The sequence below is a fragment of the Sapajus apella genome, unplaced genomic scaffold, assembly GCF_009761245.1.
Source record: "Sapajus apella isolate SASKATOON/1434 unplaced genomic scaffold, GSC_monkey_1.0 scaffold30, whole genome shotgun sequence".
Classification (NCBI taxonomy): domain Eukaryota; kingdom Metazoa; phylum Chordata; class Mammalia; order Primates; family Cebidae; genus Sapajus; species Sapajus apella.
The window spans coordinates 1,064,009-1,084,925 of record NW_022436970.1 but is presented as its reverse complement, the minus strand read 5'-3'; the positions used below and the strand labels follow the sequence as shown (position 1 = coordinate 1,084,925).

General features: G+C 39.2%; 1 protein-coding gene across 3 annotated transcripts in view; it reads left to right on the top strand.

Moving 5' to 3' along the window:
- The first annotated feature begins 17,381 nt into the window (after nucleotides 1-17,381).
- CCDC68 (coiled-coil domain containing 68) overlaps nucleotides 17,382-20,917 on the top strand; it is a 69,828-nt gene continuing 66,292 nt past the window's right edge. For 2 of the 3 annotated variants that reach the window (XM_032293571.1, XM_032293568.1), the window contains exon 1: nucleotides 17,390-17,519. The gene's annotated coding sequence lies outside the window, so the exon portion shown is untranslated. Of the gene's footprint in view, nucleotides 17,520-20,917 lie in introns of all 3 variants that reach the window. The other variant, XM_032293569.1, reaches the window with a different exon arrangement.

Here is a 20,917-nt window from a genome sequence, read left to right as displayed (position 1 = left end):
CCATTCAGGACATAGGTGTAGGCAAGGACTTCATGACCAAAACACCAAAAGCATTGACAACAAAAGCCAAAATAGACAAATGGGACCTAATCAAACTCCACAGCTTCTGTACAGCAAAAGAAACAGTCATTAGAGTGAATCGGCAACCAACAGAATGGGAAAAAATTTTTGCAGTTTACCCATCTGACAAAGGGCTGATATCCAGAATTTACAAAGAACTAAAGCAGATTTACAAGAAAAAAACTAACAAGCCCATTCAAAAGTGGGCAAAGGATATGAACAGACGCTTTACAAAAGAAGATATACATGAGGCCAACAAACATATGAAAAAATGCTCATCATCACGGGTCATCAGAGAAATGCAAATCAAAACAACATTGAGATACCATCTCACGCCAGTTAGAATGGCGATCATTAAAAAATCTGGAGATGACAGATGCTGGAGAGGATGTGGAGAAATAGGAACACTTTTGCACTGTTGGTGGGAGTGTAAATTAGTTCAACCATTGTGGAAGACAGTGTGGCAATTCCTCAAGGACCTAGAAATAGAAATTCCATTTGACCCAGCAATCCCATTACTGGGTATATATCCAAAGGATTACAAATCGTTCTACTATAAGGACACGTGCACATGAATGTTCATTGCAGCACAGTTTACAATAGCAAAGACCTGGAACCATCCCAAATGCCCATCGACGATAGACTGGATAGGGATAATGTGGCACATATACACCATGGAATATTATGCAGCCATCAAAAACGATGAGTTTGTGTCCTTTGTAGGGACATGGATAAACCTGGAAACCATCATTCTCAGCAAACTGACAGAGGAGCAGAAGATCAAACACCGCATGTTCTCACTCATAGGTGGGTGTTGAACAATGAGAACACATGGACACAGGGAGGGGAGCACTACACACTGGGGTCAGCTGGGGGGAAATAGAGGAGGGACGGTGGGGGGTGGGGAGCTGGGGAGAGATAGCAAGGGGTGAAATGCTAGATGTAGGTGATGGGGAGGAAGGCAGCAAATCACACTGCCACATGTGTACCTATGCATCAATTTTGCATGTTCTTCGCATGTACCCCAAAACCTAAAATGCAATAAAATAAATAAATTGGGGATTAAAAAAAATGATAGTTAGAATAATTTGTTATATATTTTAATGTCACTGGGAGAGAATTATTGTGATGTCCCCAAACACAAAGATTAATGTTTGAGGTGATAGGTATGGCAATTATCCTTATTTGATCATTACACATTGTATACATGTATCAAAATATCACATGTATCTCAATAATATGTACAATAACAATATGTCTATTTAGAAAATAAATAAATAAATTCCTCAAACAGTGGCAAAATTAAAAAAAAATTTACCATGAAATATAGCATTTCAAAGCTATATACATCTAGTCTTTCTCCAAATTATTGGTTGTTTTTCTCAGTCTTCAGTACATCCATTTCTAAATATTTCCCATCTAGATTATTTCATCCATTCTATTTTTTCCTATACATTTAATAATTCATATATAGTTGTATCCAGTTTTGAACTTTAGCCTAATACATTGATATACATAATTGTTACCTGTCTGCAACTGGATATCTGAGAGGCATGTTAGACACAAAGTTTAAAAATATACTCAATTTTCCTTTAAAACCTACTCTTTCTTCTGCTATTTTAATCTCACAAATTAGTTAATTGTACAAGCACTAGTGAGTACATCTTATATACCAGATATTGCTGAAGATATGCCAGTGGACACAAAGGCTGGTAAGGCAGAAAATAGGCAGTAAATAAAATACCCAAGGAAACAGCTAGTGTGTTAAAGTGTAATCAGTTATTTGTAAAAATAAGAAAGAAAATTAGATCAAGGTACAGTGGAAAGAGGTCTTCTGCATTAAATAAGAGGATCAGAAAGATGTCACCAAGGCGGCATTTGAGCAAAGATTTGCAACTGGTGAGGGAATTCAGCATACAGATACACAAAGAATATTCTAGGCAGAACGAACAACCAAAGATGCAAAGAGTGTAAAGCCAGAGTCTGCCTGACATACTCAAGGAAAAGCCAGGAGTCAGCATGGAGGGAATGGGGGAGAAGGGAGAGCAGAGACGGAGTAGGGACCAAGTCTTTGCAAATCCTTGCAAGAATTTTGGCTTTTATTGGAGAGAAATTGGGATGCATTGCACAGTGACCTGATTATATACATGTTCTTGAGGATTACTTTAGTAATGATCCAGAACAGATTTTAAGGAGGCAAGAGTGGAAGCAGGGGCACTAGTTAGGAAGCTATTGTTATTTGAGCTAGAAGCAATGATGACTTATTCCACGGTGGTAGTGGAGAAATTGATGTGTTTTGAGGGTAGACTCTATAGTATTTTCTGATAGACTGGTAGGATAGGAGGCATATGGGAAATAGAAAGAGGAAATTCAAGGATGATGTAAAGGTTTTGGAGCCTAAATGACTGGAATTATAAAGTTTGCCATCTACCGAGGGAAGAAGATTGCAGTGGAGCAGGTTTGAGGTGAGATCATGAGTTCTATTTTGAACATTCCGTGTTTAAAGGTCTTTTGGACATCCCAGTAGTGATGGTGAACAGGCAACTGGGAACACGAGTCTGGGCTCAGAGGAGAGGCCCAAGGTAGGAGATTTGTGTTTGTGAGTCATCAGTACATAAATGGCATTTTTTTTTTTCTTTTTTTGAGATGGAGTCTTGATCTGTTGCCCAGGCTGGAGTGTAGTGGTGCTTTCTCAGCTCACTGAAACCTCCGCCTCTCAGGTTCAAGTGATTGTCCTGCCTCAGCCGCCCTTGTAGCTGGGATGACAGGTGCACGCCAACATGCCCGGCCAATTTTTGTATTTTAGTAGAGATGGGGTGTCACCATGTTGGCCAGGCTGATCTCAGACTCCTGACCTCAGGTGATCCACTAGCCTCAGCCTCCCTAATTGCTGGGATTATAGGTATGAGCCACTGTGCCCAGCCTCATAAATGGCATTTAATCAAGGAAGTGAGCTGAGATGGAGGGACAAGGTAGATCAAGTACTAAGTGGCTAGGATTTTCCAAAATGAAGATTTTGAGAAAATGAGGAGGACTCTTCAAAGGATACTGAGAGAAACTTCCAGTGAAGTAAGAGTAGCATTGGGAGTGATGTCCCGAGAGCCAAGAGAGGCATCTATGTCTATTGGGACAGAGGTACGACTGTACCAAATACTGCAGACAGGTGAAGTGAAGTGAGGACTGAAAGTGACCACTGGACTTAGCAATGTGGGGGTCATCGGTATCCATGACAACAACAGTATTCTTGGTATGATGTGGGGGTTGGGAGTGAGGAGAAGCTTGGTTGGAATGAATAAGAAAACAGAAATTGGAGGTTATAACAACTCTTTTTAGGAGTTTTGCTATACATGGTACAAAGAAATGGAAAGGTAACTGGTGGAGGAAGTGGGAATAAGAGAAGATTGTCTTTGTTTTTATTAAACACTTAAATTGAAGTACAACAAGCACACAGAATGTATAAAAAGCCTCAGTAAAATGTGCAATGTTTTTACAAAGTCAGTACTATCCAAATCAGGAAATAGAACAGTACCAGCACCCTGGAAGAGAATACTCCCCTTTGCTTCATCCCAGGCACTGTACACCCAAAAAGTAACCACATTTTTTACTTTTGACACCACAAATTCGGTTTTTCACTTTTTGAACTTTATATTAATGATTACTTAATGTGTGCACTTTTGTGTCTGACTTCGTTCTCTAACATGTTTGTGAGATCACCTGTGCTGTTGTATGCAGGAGAAGCTAATTTATTCTAATTTCCATACAGTATTTAACTGTATGTTATACCACTCTGTGACTTAATTCTCATCCTCTGGATATAATTTAATGAACAGAATTTATTAATTTTAACATGGTAACATTTGTTAATCTTATCCTTGATGGTGTGTGATTTTGGTATCCTATTTAAGAAAGTTTGCACATACAAAAATTGTGAAGATATTCCTTTATGTCAACTTCTAGAAGTTTTGTTGATTTGACTTTCATATTTAGATCTACAATGCTCCTGGAATTAATATACATGTAGGGTTTGAAGTAGAGTGCAAGGTTCAGTTTTTTCTTATTCAGTTGTTGGCACTATAATTAAAAACAGTCTTTTCCAATTACAATATAAACTTTTTCATTTTATAAATCATGTGACTGAATATACTTGGATATCTGAACTTTATATTCTATTTAGTTTATAGTGTTACCTATCTTTGGGCCATTTACAAAGCTGATTACTACAGCTTTCTGTTCAGTCTTGATATCTGATTGTGTACATCCAACTTAGTCCATTTTTGTTCGTCTTGACTATTTATGAATGTTTTCATTTCCATATAAATTTAATAAAATATCATTATGTTGATTGTGATTTTTTTAAAATCCAGAGAGATCAATATGAAAAACAACTGGCATTTTGACAGTACATCTTCCACTTTATGAATTAATGTTCCAATCTATGAACATAGTATATCTCTCCATTTTCTTTAGGACTTTTGTAGTTTGGCTCAGTTAACATAAAAAGAATTTCTTTCTGTTTTACAGTTTTCTGTATAGAGAGGTCTTGCATTTCTTTGGTTTTATTTACTCCAAGTGTTTTATTTATGCTATTGTTTATTAATGCTATTGTAAATGGTATCTTTCTAAAAATTGTCATTTTCTACTTGTTTATTGTTTTTTTACAGAAGTTGAATTAATTTTTATTTGTATTAATCATGCATCCAGCAACAGGGATAAATTTACTTCTTAATTTATATAATTTATCTATAGATTTTTATGGACAGTCCACATATATAGTCATGTTATCTGTATAAGACACTTATAATGTTTTCTTTTTAATCTTTATATATTTCATTTCCTTTTCTTGCTTTATTTCACTGGATAGAACCTCCAATATAATATTGCATCAAACTTTGATGAGGCTAGGTACAATGGCTCATGCCTGTAATCCTAGCACTTTGGGAGGGAGTGGCAAGTGGATCACTTGAGGTCAGCAGTTTGAGACCAACCTAGCCAGCATGGTGAAACATCGTCTCTAGTAAAAATACAAAACAAACAAACAAAAAAAAAATCCAGGCATGGTAGCATGCACTTGTAGTCCCAGTTACTCTGGAGGCTGTGGTAGGTAAATCTCTGGAACCCAGAAGGCAGAGGCTGCAGTGAGCCAAGATTGTGCCACTGCATTCCAGCCTGGGCAACAGAGTGAGACTATCTCAAAAACAAAACAAAAGAAAACAAAAATGGTGATGGAAGTGTTCTTACCTCATTTCTAATCTAATCTCAGATTAGAGGACCGTTAAGTGTGATGTTTTCTACAAAGTTTTGTGGATATCCTTTACTGAATTAAGGAAGTTTCCTTTTTTAATTTGCTAAAAGTTTTGTTTGTCTTTTAATGATGAAAAGGTATTCAGTTTTAACAAAAGCCGTTTCTCCATTTTTGAAATGATTCATTTCTTTATTTTCGTAATGTGAAGAATTATGTTGATAGATCTTTAATAGTTAAACCATTTTTTGCAACCCCGGAACAAGTTCACCTTGGTTGTGGTATGTTATCCTTTTTATATTTTGCTAGAATCAATTTGATAATATTTTGTCTGAGAGATTTACCTATATATGCTCATGAAAGGTGTTTTCCTGTTATTTTCCTTTCTTGTAGTGTTCTTGTTACATCATCTATGGCTCTAGCTATGAGTGCTGGGCCAACTCCTGGCAATGCCAAGGCCAGCTAATAATACCATGCTATCTCCTGACTGTCAGTGGCATCTTTTTTCTTCTCTCCATCCCATTTTGGATAAAAGGTAAGCAATATTAGACCACAAGGCATTAATCTAGAATAAACAGCATTTTACCATTGCTATAATTTTGCCAATCAGGAGGTTGTCCAGTGAATGTTGCCTGTATCTGGGGGGAAAGTTAATGTCTCCTGTTTTTTTTTTTTTTTTTTTTTTTTTTGTACAGGATGAGTTATCCAAACCTCTGGTGTAACAAGGGCTGTACAGTATCACTTAAGAATCTGGAAGAGATGCACCAGCCATCTACAACCCAGGTGAGTGTGAGAAACCAAAGGGTCACCCATTGTTTTATTAGATCCTGAAGCAGAGGCCTCAGTTATCATCCTAGTTTATGAAAACATGTCCCAAAGTTCAGCTGCCTTTTCTAGAGACCTGGAGGGTTTTCTTCTTTAGCCTGGTCCTGAACTGTTCAATTTGACCTCTAGAATTTATAAAGGCACAGCAAGAAGTGTTTGCTAAAACATAAACTGTCCCTTGAGTTATGAATTTAAATTTAAACTAGCTTAGAGCAGAAATCATGCTTTCTTAAGAAGTAGTGGCAGAGGGTCACAGATTCTATTGGGAATCACAGAAATAAGACATTGATAAGCCTGCCCACCTGTTAAGGTGGGCAGGCTTATTAAATAGAATTATACAAGTTCTGCAAAGCAGGCTGGAATGTTTCTGAAAAAAACAAACTGACCATTGTAGCAAGGATAGCTTCAGGAAATTTCAAAGTCTAAGAACTTCAAATCATACCTCTTATTAGCATAAATACTTGCTGTTTTTATCTTTTGTCAGTCAGCATGCCCAGGCAAAGACAATTAATTGAACTGTTTGAACTATGTTACTTTCTGGGAGAAGCTAATACCTTACGGGTAAATACACATCTGTGATAGTGTAGCCTGCTCTGCAATTTTACTTTCTTTTTAAGTATAAACCATCATCATCAAACAAAATTTAATGAGCATTATTCAAATAAGTCTCTCTGTGCAGGATAGGTAAGTTTATACTCCTTAGGTTGAGGGAAGAGAAAGACAGTGTGGAGTATTGGAGTAATGGATAATGATGCATGAAGAGAAATTAACAATATTTCATAGGAGGTCAAGAAACAAGCTATATAAATGGCTGAGTGTTTTCAGTCAGTAGGAGAATTGCAGAATCTGTACAGAACTGAAAAATATTACTGATTTATTTTGTATATTTGACCCACCCAAATCTCATGTTGAAATTTATCCCCAAAGTTGGAGATGGGGCCTAGAGGGAGGTGACTGGATTATAGCGGGGGATTTCTCATAAAAGGTTTAGCACTATCTCCTGATGCTGTCCTCATGATAGTGATAGAGTTCTCATGACAGTTGGTTGTTTGAAAGTGTGGCGTGGGCCGGGCACGGTGGCTTACGCCTGTAATCCCAGCACTTTGGGAGGGCGAGGTGGGCAGATCACTATGTCAAGAGATCGAGACCATCCTGGCCAACATGGTGAAACCCCGTCTCTACTAAAAAGTACAAAAATTAGCTGGGTGTGGTGGCACACACCTGTAGTCCCAGCTGCAAGGGAGGCTGAGGCAGGAGAATTGCTTGAGCCCAGGAGGTGGGGATTGCAGTGAGCTGAGATTGTGCCACTGCATTCCAACCTAGTGCCTGGTGACAGAGCGAGAGTCTGTCTCAAAAAAAAAAAAAAAAAAAAAAAAAAAAAAAGTGTGGCATGGCACTTGCCCCCTTCTCTCTTGCTTCTGCTTTCACCGTTTGACTTGCCTGCTTCTCCTTCTGCCTTGATTGTAAGTTCCCTGAGGCCTCCCCAGAAGCAGAAGCTGCTATGCTTCCTGTACAGCCTGCAGAACCATGATATAATTAAACCTCTTTTCTTTATAAATAACCCAGTCTCAAGTGTTTCTGTATAGCAATGCAAGAACAAACAAATACAGTTACATTTTTTTGGAACCCTTAGGCCTAAACCCACTGAGTTAGATTTTAAAAAAGAAATACACTTTGCTGTTGTTGCTATAGCTTTTAGAGAAGGAGGAGATGCCTTGGTTGCTGAACTTAATGAAAGATTTAAAGAAGATAAAAGGGTGAGGCATTGTGGTTCAGGCCTGTAATCACAGCACTTTGGGAGGCTGAGGTAGGCAGATCACTTGAGGTCGAGACCAGACTGACCAATATGGCAAAACTCCATCTCTAATAAAAATACAAACAATAGCCGGGTGTGGTGGTGGGCACCTGTAATCCCAACAACTTGGGAGGGTGAGGCAGGAGAATCACTTGAACCCAGAAGGTGGAAATTGCAGCGAGCTGAGATCTCACCACTGCATTCCAGCCTCAGTGACACAGTGAGACTTCATCTCAAAACAAAAACAGAAACAAAAGAAAGAAGTAAAAAGACCTCTGATGATCCCTTGTGAATGAGTCAGTACCTCCAATGCCGGTTCAGACTTTCCATGAACAAAAAGAGAAAATAATTTGTAAATCTAAAATTCTTTAATAAAAATCTTTTCATAGATAGTTATTGTTACAGTCTTTGTGCTTCAACGGGAGCTTGATATTTTTTAAATTAAAAAGTATATCATCATAAAAATATATTTGTTAGCATAGGAAGATAATTCTCATTTTAATTTGTCAGTTATTTTGAATTATCATAAGTCTGGTAAAGAAAAGAGCTTGCAAAAACAGTTTTGAATTACTGATATGCGTTGACTGTGTCTCCATCAAAATCTCATCTCAAATTGTAATCCAAATTGTAATCTCCACATGTTGAGGGAGAGACCTGGTGAGAGGTGATTGGATTATGAGGGCAGTTTCCCTCATGCTTTTTTCGTGGTGGCAAGTGAGTTCTCACGAGATCTGACTGATAAGTCTCTGGTGTTTCTTTCTCCTCTCTCACTCTCCTGCTGCCTTGTGAAGAAGGTGCCTGTTTCCCCTTCACCTTCTGTCATGATTATAAGTTTCCTGAGGCCTCTGCAGCCATTGCAGAACTGTAAGTCAATTCAACCTCTTGTTTATAAATTACCCAGTCTCAGGTAGCATCTTTATAGTGGTATGAAAACAGACCAATGCAATTAGTTAAAATTTAGGGAACATTATTCAAACCTTATTATTCCTATGGCCTTTTCTTTTGTAGGGTAAAGAAATACATTTTAGTGTTACCGAATGTCCATTTTAAGAAACTCAAAGACATTGAAGTATGAAGAACGTCTTAATGGCTTTATTATTCTGAATTTGAGGCTTGAAATTAGGAAAGGCAAAATAAAAAAATAATTGCTAAGGAAGATAAACATCCTACAAATGTCATAAGTATCTAAAAAAAAACAGATTTGTAGGCAACATTATAGAAATACACAGCAATAACAATAATGATGATAATAAATATAGTTTTGTTTCCAAAAGCAAGGACTATTTTTAAAAATGACTAAAGACTATATCAAAAAGTACCTAAAATTAACAGATTCTGCAGAATCTCTACTAATCTGGGCATAAAATAACTTAGTCCTTTAATAAAAAAAAAAAAAAAAAACCCAATTCTAATATTATTAGTTTTGTGCATTATTAGTATAATAATTTATTAATCTATGTTTATATGTCTGTAAATTTTGACATACACAGGTATATAAATGTAGAGATTTATTACCTACTTAGGTAATAATTTAAAGCATTTAACTCTAGCTAAAAAAGAGAAATGCAGCTCTTAACATCTGTGAGAGAATTATAATTTTTAATTTTTGTGTTCTTTCTTTCCTTCTTTAGTGATTTTTTTAAAGACTCTGTCTAGGGCCGGGCGCGGTGGCTCAAGCCTGTAATCCCAGCACTTTGGGAGGCCGAGGCGGGTGGATCACGAGGTCAAGAGATCGAGACCATCCTGGTCAACACGGTGAAACCCCGTCTCTACTAAAAATACAAAAAATTAGCTGGGCATGGTGGTGCGTGCCTGTAATCCCAGTTACTCAGGAGGCTGAGGCAGGAGAATTGCCTGAACCTAGGAGGCGGAGGTTGCGGTGAGCCGAGATCGTGCCATTGCACTCCAGCCTGGGTAACATGAGTGAAACTCCATCTCAAAAAAAAAAAAAAAAAAAAGACTCTGTCTAATTATTTCACCAGGTGCCACCTGCCCCCCGGCCCCAATTTGAATTCTTTGGCCTCAATCCTTGGTTATCTTCTTTGTACTTGAAGCCACAGTCATGGTGCCCACCAGCCCTAGTTTTCATTTGAGGGGCTTGTCATACCCACAACCCTTGTTGAAGTAGGAGCCCTAGGCAGACATTTGCTCTGTCATAGGCAACCACCAAGTAGTTACTAAGTCCTAGAAGACAGACAGAAAGTGATAGGCACCCATTTCAATGACAGCCAAGCCATAGCATGGCCTGTGACTTTTGAGGCGATCTTCTGTGAATAGCTCATCCTAAAGAGGAAAATACAAGTTTCATCAGACCTTCACTCTCAAAAATTAAAACTGATGAGAACAAAAATAACCTAGCAGTGAGTTGCCATGGCTGAGATTCCAAGGATTCATGAAAGTTAGAGCCTATTTTACAGAAACTGAAGCCAGAGAGGCTATGTCACTTGCCTAAGGTTGACTAGCTAACCTGAACACTGCTTTATATGACACCTCATGGCCACTGAAAATTCACCACACAAGGGGTAAGGAAGTCACTTGATAGTGGCAAGATACCAGAAGACATCCTCATAGAAGCAGAGATGGAAAAGAAAGCAGCTGGCCCCATTAATGCTTGATAGAGCTTTGGGGGAGAATCCCCAGACTCTGGCTGAAATCTGAAAACTCTTCCATCCTCATCCAGTCTCCAGGAGTCTCAGCCATTGCAGGGTCCCTGCTTTGGGACCTAGATGAGCTCTCTATATTTCATATTGCCATGTGAACTCTAACATTAACTCCCCACTATTACTTGAGCTAACTTGAAGACTTTATTTTTCTTTTCTCATAATTTTTATTTTGATACCAACCACTCACCAAACCATCAAGAAAGGTAATATTTCAAAGAAAAAGAAAACCCAAGAAACAGGGATATAGGTATCAAACCACAATTATCCCCCAAAACACTGCTGTTGCATAAAGGATAGAAAGCCAAAATCCCATAGACTCTTAGAGAATACCTTTAAAAACAAGCAAATATAATTTGTGAAGTTATAGTTCTTATTACAGCAGGTAGACATGTTTAGAGTGGATAATTAAAGAAAATTCATCTTATTTGGCCTGGGAATACAGTAAGCTTTCTTCTATCCCAGCTGAAGAAATAAAAACAAACCAACATGAGCTTCTGAAGTTAATATTGAAATTCTCTTTATCAACTGAAGATAGCATGAGAATAAAGGAAGAGAAGATGAACAAATAGCAAAGACAAGTAATCTTGAAATTTAGGCTCTACCTGTAACCAATAAACTTGTCTAACACAGCATTCCTATAGCCTTATCCTGGGCTCCACGTCCCTCCTCCAAACTTAGAAATACCTGAATTTAGAGTACACATCTCAACCCTCATGTGTTCTTTCACCATTCTCTATGCTTTCTTTGTTCAGTGGTAAGGGTTCACAAGGAAGAGGGAAGTTTTATTATCCTAGCTACTATTAAGATAAAGTGAATCAAGCTCATCAACAGAAATAAAGTCTACAGAAATCAGAACTATTGACTCCAACTGGGTGCTTTGAAAAGGCATTTCCAAAAGGATATCTAGTTTTGCTAAGAAAGCAACAATCAGTTTAAATAATGATGTCCAGGGCTGACTTTCTGTTGGTTCACATGGGTTCATACCTGCCAGTTGTCTATTACGGCTGGCAGCTTTTCTGATTGGTCAGTACGACTGCTCAACCCATAGGTGTATATTCTGAATGTCACTCTTGGTTATGTCATGGTTTCTGTGCCTATTATGTGAAAGGAGTCTTAGAAAAAGATTCACCTGTATAGACAGCCTTGTGTATATAAGTAGACGTTCATGTATTGTTTATAAGAATTGGCTAATTATTTCACTCATGAACTCATTCAATAACCAGAGTTTCAGTTCCTACAATATTTTTCCCCTCCTCTCAGAGCAGAAATGGACAAGAAAAATGTATTTCCTGTACTTCTTTTTTATCACTCAAGGCTTGCTTACATCTCTCTGCTTTATCTCCCGTTAGTCTCCTGTGGTCTGGCTGGACTGGTCTACTTAGTAGATTCTCAATCTGCCTGAACATTGACTTGCCTCCATGCCTTTAGCTGTGTCTGACCCTTAAAGGCTTCCATGCTCTCCCAGAATTACATGGTAATTATGCTCAAAAACACAATGCCAAGCCTACCTCCTCTTGAGGCCTTGCCTAGAACACCAACTAGAGTCAGTAGTTTCTCTTAGTCTTCTAGTACTTAGTAACTTTGTTAATACTCAGTGTTGATTTATTGTTTGGAAATACTTGAGCTTATTGTGTAATTACATTTATAGGTATTTTTATGTGCATATATGTGACCTACCCATTTAAAGTGCAAACTCTTTGAAATATAAAATTGCAAAATGGACCCCAACACTTAGCACATTAGCTGTGACACGTGTAGAGTAGATGGAGTTTTGTCCTAAGCTTGTGAGAGGCATTAGGTACACTGTGGTTTCTCTAGCAATGAGCTCCATTGTGAGCTCGGAGCTCAAAATGCAAGACTTGGGGTGCTCATAGAGTTAAATTTTGTCAAGATCAATGCTGTAACTTCCACGTTTGCATTTCCTTTTCCTTCCCACAAGTCACAGAAAGTGTAGAGAGGCTGTAGGTATGGGAGAGGAGGAAGAAGTTGGAAAATTATCCAATACCAGGAACTCCTTAGGGTGGTATTATGGGGGTGTCACAGGAATGTGAAAGGACAGAAGGGAAAGGCAGGCAGAGGCATCACCAAAAAAGTGACAGGAGCATGCCTCCTTTATAATTTTGCAAAGCCTTCTTGATTTTATACCTTACAAAAAATATTTAATAACAAAACCTAATTAATGTTTGAATTATGAAGTGACCTAGGGACAAAACTATGGTAGGCAGAATAGTGCCCTCCCACAAAGAAGTCCATGTCCTAATCCTCAGGACCTGTGAATATGTTACCTTACGTGGCAAAGAGACTTTGCAGATGTGATCAAGTTGAGGATGTTGAGATGGGGAGATTATCTTGGATTATTTAGTTGGTCTTAATGTTGTCACAAAGGTCCTTATAAGTGAAAGTGGGACAGAGCCAGAGGGAGGTGTGCTGCTGGTTTTGAAGATGTAGAAAGGGGCCGTGAGTGGGGAAATGCAGAGAACCTCTAGGAAAGCCTGGAAAATGCAAGGGAACAAATTCTCCACAAGAGGCTCCTGTAAGGAACAGTTGATTTTACCCTTACCATGACAGACTTCTGACCTACACAACTTTGTAACAAAATGTATGCATTGTTGTAAGCAATCGAGTAGGGTTATTTGTTACAGTAGCCACAGAAAACTGATAGAACAGCAAATGCAATGCATCCAGCACTTTACAGGAAGACCTAAGTGGGACACCCAACATAAACTGGGGAGCTCAGGGAAGGCTTTCTTATACGTAGGAAATAAATGGAGAAGGAGTTTCCAGGTCAAAGAGGAGGAGAAAGAACATCCTAGTCTATGGAGCTGGGGGTGGAGGTGAGACAAGAACAAAAACGGGAATAAGGTAAGAAATAAGAGTTGGTTTGGAACACAGATCAGCCTTGTTGAAAAATAATGTGGCAAAGATGAAGCAGGAAGGACGGATGGGAGAGACGGGAGCAACTTCTCTCCCTGGGGGAGGGTTTAGGCTTTCAATAAGAGCTCATGAGGAGGCAAGGAAACATTTTAAAGATTGGTGTGTGTTAGTGTGTGTGTGTGTGTGTGTGTGTGCGCGCGCGCATGTGTTAGAGGCTGGAATGACAGTAAAATTTGCATTTAAAATTGCACTAAATATATGTATGTGTGTATAGACACACACATATATATTAAATGCAAATTTAAAATAAAATAATTTTAATACATTTTAAATGCAAATTTAAAATAAAATGAAATTGCACTAAATGCACACACATGCATGTAGGCACACACACACACACAGACACACCCCTTTTCCTTTCAGCAAATAGTCCTTGAACAGAGATAAACAACAGTGATTTCAACTAGGAGACTGGGTTCAAATGCCGCAAGCCACAGGCTCTCAATATCACAATGCAGGGTATTAGATTTACAATCAGACCCTCTTTCAATGTGGGTGACAATTTGCAGTTCTTCAGGAGGGGAGACTGCATCTGCTGCTTTCTTCTGCACCTCAACCCCTCCTCTTTTTAATGGAGTGAGTAGGAGAAGGGATTTATTCAATGTGGGCACCCTGGGGGTTTGAGGTTGCTTTAGTTCCCACCTAATCTCTATCAGACCCAACCAAAGCTATTCTGAAAATTACATAATAGTAATACTTTTACTAATACTTAATGTGGACAATCTTAAAGCATGGAGGTATACAGGTCTAGAAAATTTTAAATGGTTTGTACATATGCGGTCACAAAAATAATAATCAAAGGCAATAGCTGTAAGAGAAATTCATAAACATCAATCCCTGCCTCATCCCTAACCCTCCAATATCCAAGCTCTGAGACACACTGCTGAAGTTTTAAATTAATAATAGTTTATAGATTCTCTTGAGCTTTCCTCTGGAGGTTGCTAATATATTGTAATTCCACACTCTTATGAAATCCTGAGTTTTCGCTACTCCCCTCCAGAAGAGGTTTATTAAAATTACTGAGGAAATAGTCTATTTGCAGAACTATGAAATAAAATTATGATTTCATCCTAATTAGAATGACCAGTTCACTTAAAGTCTCCCCTCTTCCCCGAGAAACATACACAAAAATCTCAGCTTCATCTCTGACCTTGTCAATTTCTTATGGGATATTGTCTCAGTTCCAGGGGCTATAACAAAATAACATAGACTAGTATTAAACTGGCTTAAACCACAGTTAACCACCATTATTTATTTCTCACAGCTCTGGAGATTGGGCAGTCCAAGATCAAGGCCCCCGGAGATGTGGTGTTTGTGGGGGGCCTGCTTCCTGGTTTGCAGATGGCTGTTTTCTTGCTGTGTCCTCACATGACAGAGATCTCTTCTCTCTCTGTCTCCCTCTCTTTATTTGAGACAGAGTCTTACTCTGTTGCCCAGGCTGGAGTGCAGTGGTATACTCTCAGCTCCCTGCAGCTTCTACCTCCCAGGCTGAAGTGATCCTCCCACGTCAGCCTCCTGAGTAGCTGGGACAACAGGAGTGCACCAGCATGCTTGGCTAATTTTTGCATATTTTGTAGACATGAGGTTTTGCCACATTGCCCAAGCTGGTCTCAGACTCCTGGGCTCAAGCAATCCACCTGCTTTGACCTCCCTAAGAGATGGAATTACAGGCATGAGCCAACGTGCCCAGCCTTTTGTTGCTTCTTATAAGGGCACTAAAATCTATTCATGAAGGCTTCACCTTCATTACCTAATTACTTCATGAAGACCCCACTTTCACCACCACATTGGGGATTAGGATTTCACTATATGAATTTTGGGGGGGGAATACAAATCATTCCGTCCATAGCAGATACAGTGAGACTTAGGTATGAAATGTTTTCCTTTAGCTCTTACTTTTCTTACTAATTTTATTAAAAATAGTTGAAAGATAGAAAATGAGTTAGCTCGGCAGTTCTGGACAATCCATCCTATGTTTACCCAGCTCAACCCAGGCTAATTTCCCTCTCCAGGAAGGGTCAAGGCCAGGAAGAGAGGTAGACAGGTCTCAGAAAGCAGGCAGCGTCAAATGCTGAGCAAAAGCCGAGCTCAGAAAGAGGAAATGTGGTGTTTATGGAACCAACTTGCAAAGGCAAACATTAGCAAACCAAAGAAATGTAACAAATGATTCTCAACAGCTGGATTTCTTCAATACTTAAACTTGTAGTAAACATCCATGGCTATCTTTGGAACATGATTTTTGTGTAAATATACATACATCTATTTACATAACCTCAAGGATTAGTTAACAAAAAAATTAACTAAGAGCCATCAACTTTCACTTCTCCAATTGGGTCACAATCCACAAGTTAATCTGTTAGGAAAAACAATAACATTTCTCTCTAACTGTGGTGGGAATCAGTAATTGCAGGTTTCCCAGGAAAATTCTGAAAAGCCCTTGGATACTGAAGGATTTGGGTTGCAGTTTTCTCAATCTGTTAAATGTTGAGTTGGGGGAGAAAATACACTTTTTTTTTTCCCCAGAATCCTAAAAGTTTATGAACTTTCAGAGAAACACAAAGCCAACCTAAAAAAGTTCCCAGTGGGCAAAGCTGGAGCAATTTGAGCAACAAAATAAATAATGTAGTATTGAATTATGTCCCAAAGTATAAAATAAATATACATGAGTCCATACTGACATAACAAATACTGACATAAACAAATGATTTAATAAACAAGAGAGATGGAACAAATCTTTCTTACACAATAATTCTAAATAATAATATGTAGATACTCCCTCCTCTGGGATGGAGTTTAATCTTGCCCTCATCTTGAGTGTGGGTTGAATTGAGTGACTGCCATTCAGAGTAGAGTGTATGGAAAGAGAAAAACAGCTTTGCATTAGAGAAACCTGGCAGACACAACCTTAACTGAGGGATCAGTGTAAAGTTACCAGTGATAAGTCATGTGGCCATTGTGCCATGGTCCCTGAGAGGATGCGATGGGGAAGGCAATTCATCTCTGTGGCTTTCATCCCCCGCGTCTCATCATAAGAAAAAAACGTTAGACAATACCCACATGACTGGGTGTTGAGGTACTCCACAAAATTACACCTTACCAGAATACTTTCTCATAATACTTTACCAGAATTCCTTACAGCTATCAAGGCCAAGAAAAGACTGAGAAACTGTCATGGATTGGAGGAGACAAAGGGCACAGGAAACTAAGTGCAGTGTGGTATCCCTTCTGGGATCCTGAAAAGGAGAATCGTTAGCCAAAAAGCCAGTGAAAGCTACATTAAGTCTGGAGTAGTGTTAATAGTGGCAGACCAATGTTAATTTCTTTTAAAAAATATTTTTAGTAGAAACGAGGTCTTGCTATATTGCCCAGGCTGGTCTCGAACCCCTGAGCTCAAGCGATCCTCCCGCCTGCCTTGGCCTCCCAAAATGTTGAGATTACAAGGCGTGAACCACCGCGCCTGGCCCAATGTGAATTTGCTACTTTTGACAAATGTGCCATGGTTATGGAAGCCATAGGTATTAGGAGACATCAGCTGAGGGGTATATAGAGGACTCTCTGTACTGGTTTTGCAACTTTTTTTAAGTTCCAAAAGAAAGTTTTATTAAAAACAACAAAAAAATACACTTGTACTCCATAAATTTATGCCAAAAACTATGAAATCAAAAAATTATTTTAAAAATAAAAGTTTATGATCTTCGGGTACAAATATAACCTTCTTGTAAAGCAGCAGCCGATCATCCCCACCCCCATGCACAGCACCCTAGCGAGGGGCTTGAGGAGCAGAGTCTGACTCTCCGGCGCTGGGCGTGCAAGTCCCGCGACTCCTCCCCGGAGCCTCACCGGCGCCGGACTCTGCCCTGGGCGCGCCCCGCGGGGCGGAGTCAAACCTGCGGGTGGTGGCGGCTGCACTCGCAGGGCCCTGGCAGCCGGCCGTGGCCCCAAGGACCAAACGCCCAGGGGAGGAGCAGCACTGGGACCCCGCGCCGGCTGGGAGTCCCCCAAGGTAGGCGAGTCTGGCCACCTGCGGGCCTGGTCTCTGCAGCACGCTGCGGCATCCCCGCCAGGTGTGTGGTGTCCAGGTGCCTTTCCAGCGGCTTCCCCCAGCGGAGCTCCTGGCGCCAAGGACATTTCCTGTAAAAGGGTCCTTGGTGAAGAGGGTAACCCTCCCTGGAAACCTGGGTTCTGGGCTCGGATTTCTGGGCGAGAAGTTTCTTCTCCTCTGGAAAGAGTTGCTTTTCCGCAGAGGGGAACCCCTCTTTAGCTGGGCGCACACCTGATTATTTACTTAGGTTGATGTTATACAATCCGTTTATCAGGGGTCCCCAAGATTTCTGCCCGCTAATTTCAGTGGCCTTGGAGAAAACCCCTTCGGTAAACGCCCTGACCTGGGAACTTCAGTATGATGACTTTGACACATTACTGCGCTCGCATTTTTTTAAAAGCAGAGATGAATGAAGGTGGCTGTGTTCATTCATTTGTGAGGACTTCTGCAGCTGCAGGTGTAGTAGAAAGAGCAGCCCACTGCTTGGACGTTTCCTTAACCTTGTGTAGGCATCACAATATTTTAGAGCTGGAAGTTACAGCGTGCTGGGCGGCTAGACAAAGCAACGCTTTTGTCTTACTAAAAAATAGTATGGGACTGTGCAAGTGTCGTTTTCAGATTGGGTGATGACGTAGTTGTGAATTTTTAGCCTTTTTGGAAGGGAAGACAAAATTGAACGTAAGGATCAGAACAAGCAACAAGCCCTGTACATAAGTATCTGTTCCCCATTGTATTGCAATTGTTTTATTTTAGGAATCAAAACTTCTTTGGTGTATATAGATTGGATGAAGTGTCAGAATACTAAAAGGAATTATTCTGTGTTTGTGATAGGAAGGAGATAATTTGTCCTTTTGATTTGACCTAATGCTATTAAATATTCAGAGCTACAGCAGTCTGGTTTTCCAGAAATGTGAGCTGGGCAGGAGTGTTAGATACCCCGGATGACACAATTGGTGCTGTTGTTAAGCTTTTCCCCAGCTAGAGTGAAGGCCCCTGACACAGAAGAATTTCTGCCCAAGGCAGGGAGTATCCCCGTGTGGTTCCTCAAATATTTGCAGAAAGAATGAAAACAACTATACTTCCAGGCTGACCTCATAAGAAGGTTCTTACCTCTTATTATTTACAAAATAAATTGATTCCTTGTCCTAACTAGAAAGAGATTTTTGAAATTAGTACAGGTGCTATTTTGTGAATTAGTGATAGGCATGTTATTCAAATTAGTGATAGGCATGTTATTTGCTAGCTTATTTATTTACAGCATTCAAATTTTGGCCAAAGCTAATAAACATAGCTAGATTTAGACAAAGCTAAAATATGAGGTGCACATTTGCTTGGAATAATGACTGCAAAGGGAAAGAATTGAAGATTTTGATGGGAACATAAAAGTCTTTTAAAGCAGTAGTTTCACGTCTTTCCAACTGAGATATTTACATCCAAATTATATGGCCATGTATTGATTGAAAACATTTCATAATGGCAAAATTTTACCACGAATTTACTAACAGGTTTAAATGAAGGTCATTTACTAAGCACAAAAACAGCTATATATGTGAGTTTGGAAAACAAAAGAGAGAGAGAGAGAGGATGTGTGTGTACATTCTGTGTGTGTACATTCAGTTTTAGAAGCTATCTGGTGCATCTGTAAATTTGTGGGCCTATTCATGTATTCATTGAAACAATATTTATTGAGAGCACTGTGTTCTGTGTGGGAGAACCAACCAGGTGGGAGGGGAAGTCGGGTCTGGGCCAAACACAGCCCTGTGTAAATAAGACACATTTCTGTCCTCCTGGAATTTACTACGTTGGAGTCTTCCAGGCCACCCCAAGTCAAGTGCATAGATTTGCAGACCACATCAATGATCCATTCAATTTGGACAGTGACTGAAACTAAATTAGTTTCAAATCACATATTCCCTTACACTAATTTAAATACTCAAATCTAAAAATGATAGAGGAGCTCACATGTTATTCTGCTCAGTGGTTTTCTTTTTTGTTTAGGTTGGGGAAGAACTTAGGAATCATGTGTTCCAGGTTTGATGTTGTGAAATATTAACCTAAAATAGCTAAGTATCAATTTCATGCAAATTAAATAAAAACTAAACTTGTAGTATGGCTGACAATAATCTAGAGACAAAAATTAATAAGCAAAAAATTTAAAACTGAAAAATATCTATCCATTAAATTATTTTTTGGTGTAAATTAGAAAAATATGACTACAATTATATTTCCCCCCAGAGGAAAACAGCATCTTTATTCAAGTTATTCTTACTTTTCCTCTTTTTTTTTTCTTTAAACATCTTTATTGAAGGTATAATTTACCTACTATAAAACACATCCAAGTGTGTAATTCAATGATTTTTGGTAAATTTACCAAATGGTACAACCACTGGCACAATCCAATTTTAGATCATTTCATCATCCTTCAAACATCCCTGGGGCCTGTTTGCAGTCACTCACCATTCTTACCCCCAGCCTCATGCAACCACTAATCTATTTTGTCTGTTTAGATTTGCCTTTCCTGGACATTTCATACAGATGGAATCGTACAATATATAGCCTTTAGCATCTGGCTTTTTTCAGTTAGAATAGTTGTTGAGGTTTATTCAGGTTGTCACGTGTATCTGTAGTTGGTTCCTATTTATTGCTTAACTAGTATTTATTCCATATCATGGCTACACCACATTTTGTTCACCATTTGGTAGATGTTTCTGCAATTACATTTGCATGGTAAAACAGATACATTGGTGCAGCATCCATGGTAGGATAATTTGGGAATAACTGATATGAGCCAACATCTTATTTGATGCTTTGACTCTCTTCTATAATTTTAAATATGAATGCCAAGAGTTAAGCAACGAGGTTGCTATTAAGCAGTTATTTTTGTGTGTGTGTGTGTATAACTGTCTAGAGAACCAACCAACATTAAGAACTTCTTAACTTTCCTTAGTAATTTGGGATGCTGAGGCAGGTGGATCACTTGGGGCCAGGAGTTGGAGACCAGCCTGGCCAACATGGTGAAACCCCTTCCCTACTAAAAATATTTTTAAAAATTAGCTGGGTGTGGTGGCATGTGCCTGTAATCCCAGCTACTGAGGAGGCTGAGCCAAGAGAAATGCTTGAACTTGGGAGGTGGAGGTTGCAGGGAGCCGAGATGGTGCCACAGCACTTTAGCCTGGGCAACAGAGTGAGACTCTGCCTAAAACAAAGAAACAGGAACTTCTTAACTTTCCAAGAACATTGACTTTTGGTATACCCTTGTTAGGAATCGGAAAACTGGAACAGCAGTTCCAAGCCAGAATTGTTTTCTTATAAATCTCCATTGACCCTGCTTTATGCTAACTATTATGGCAAATGCAATT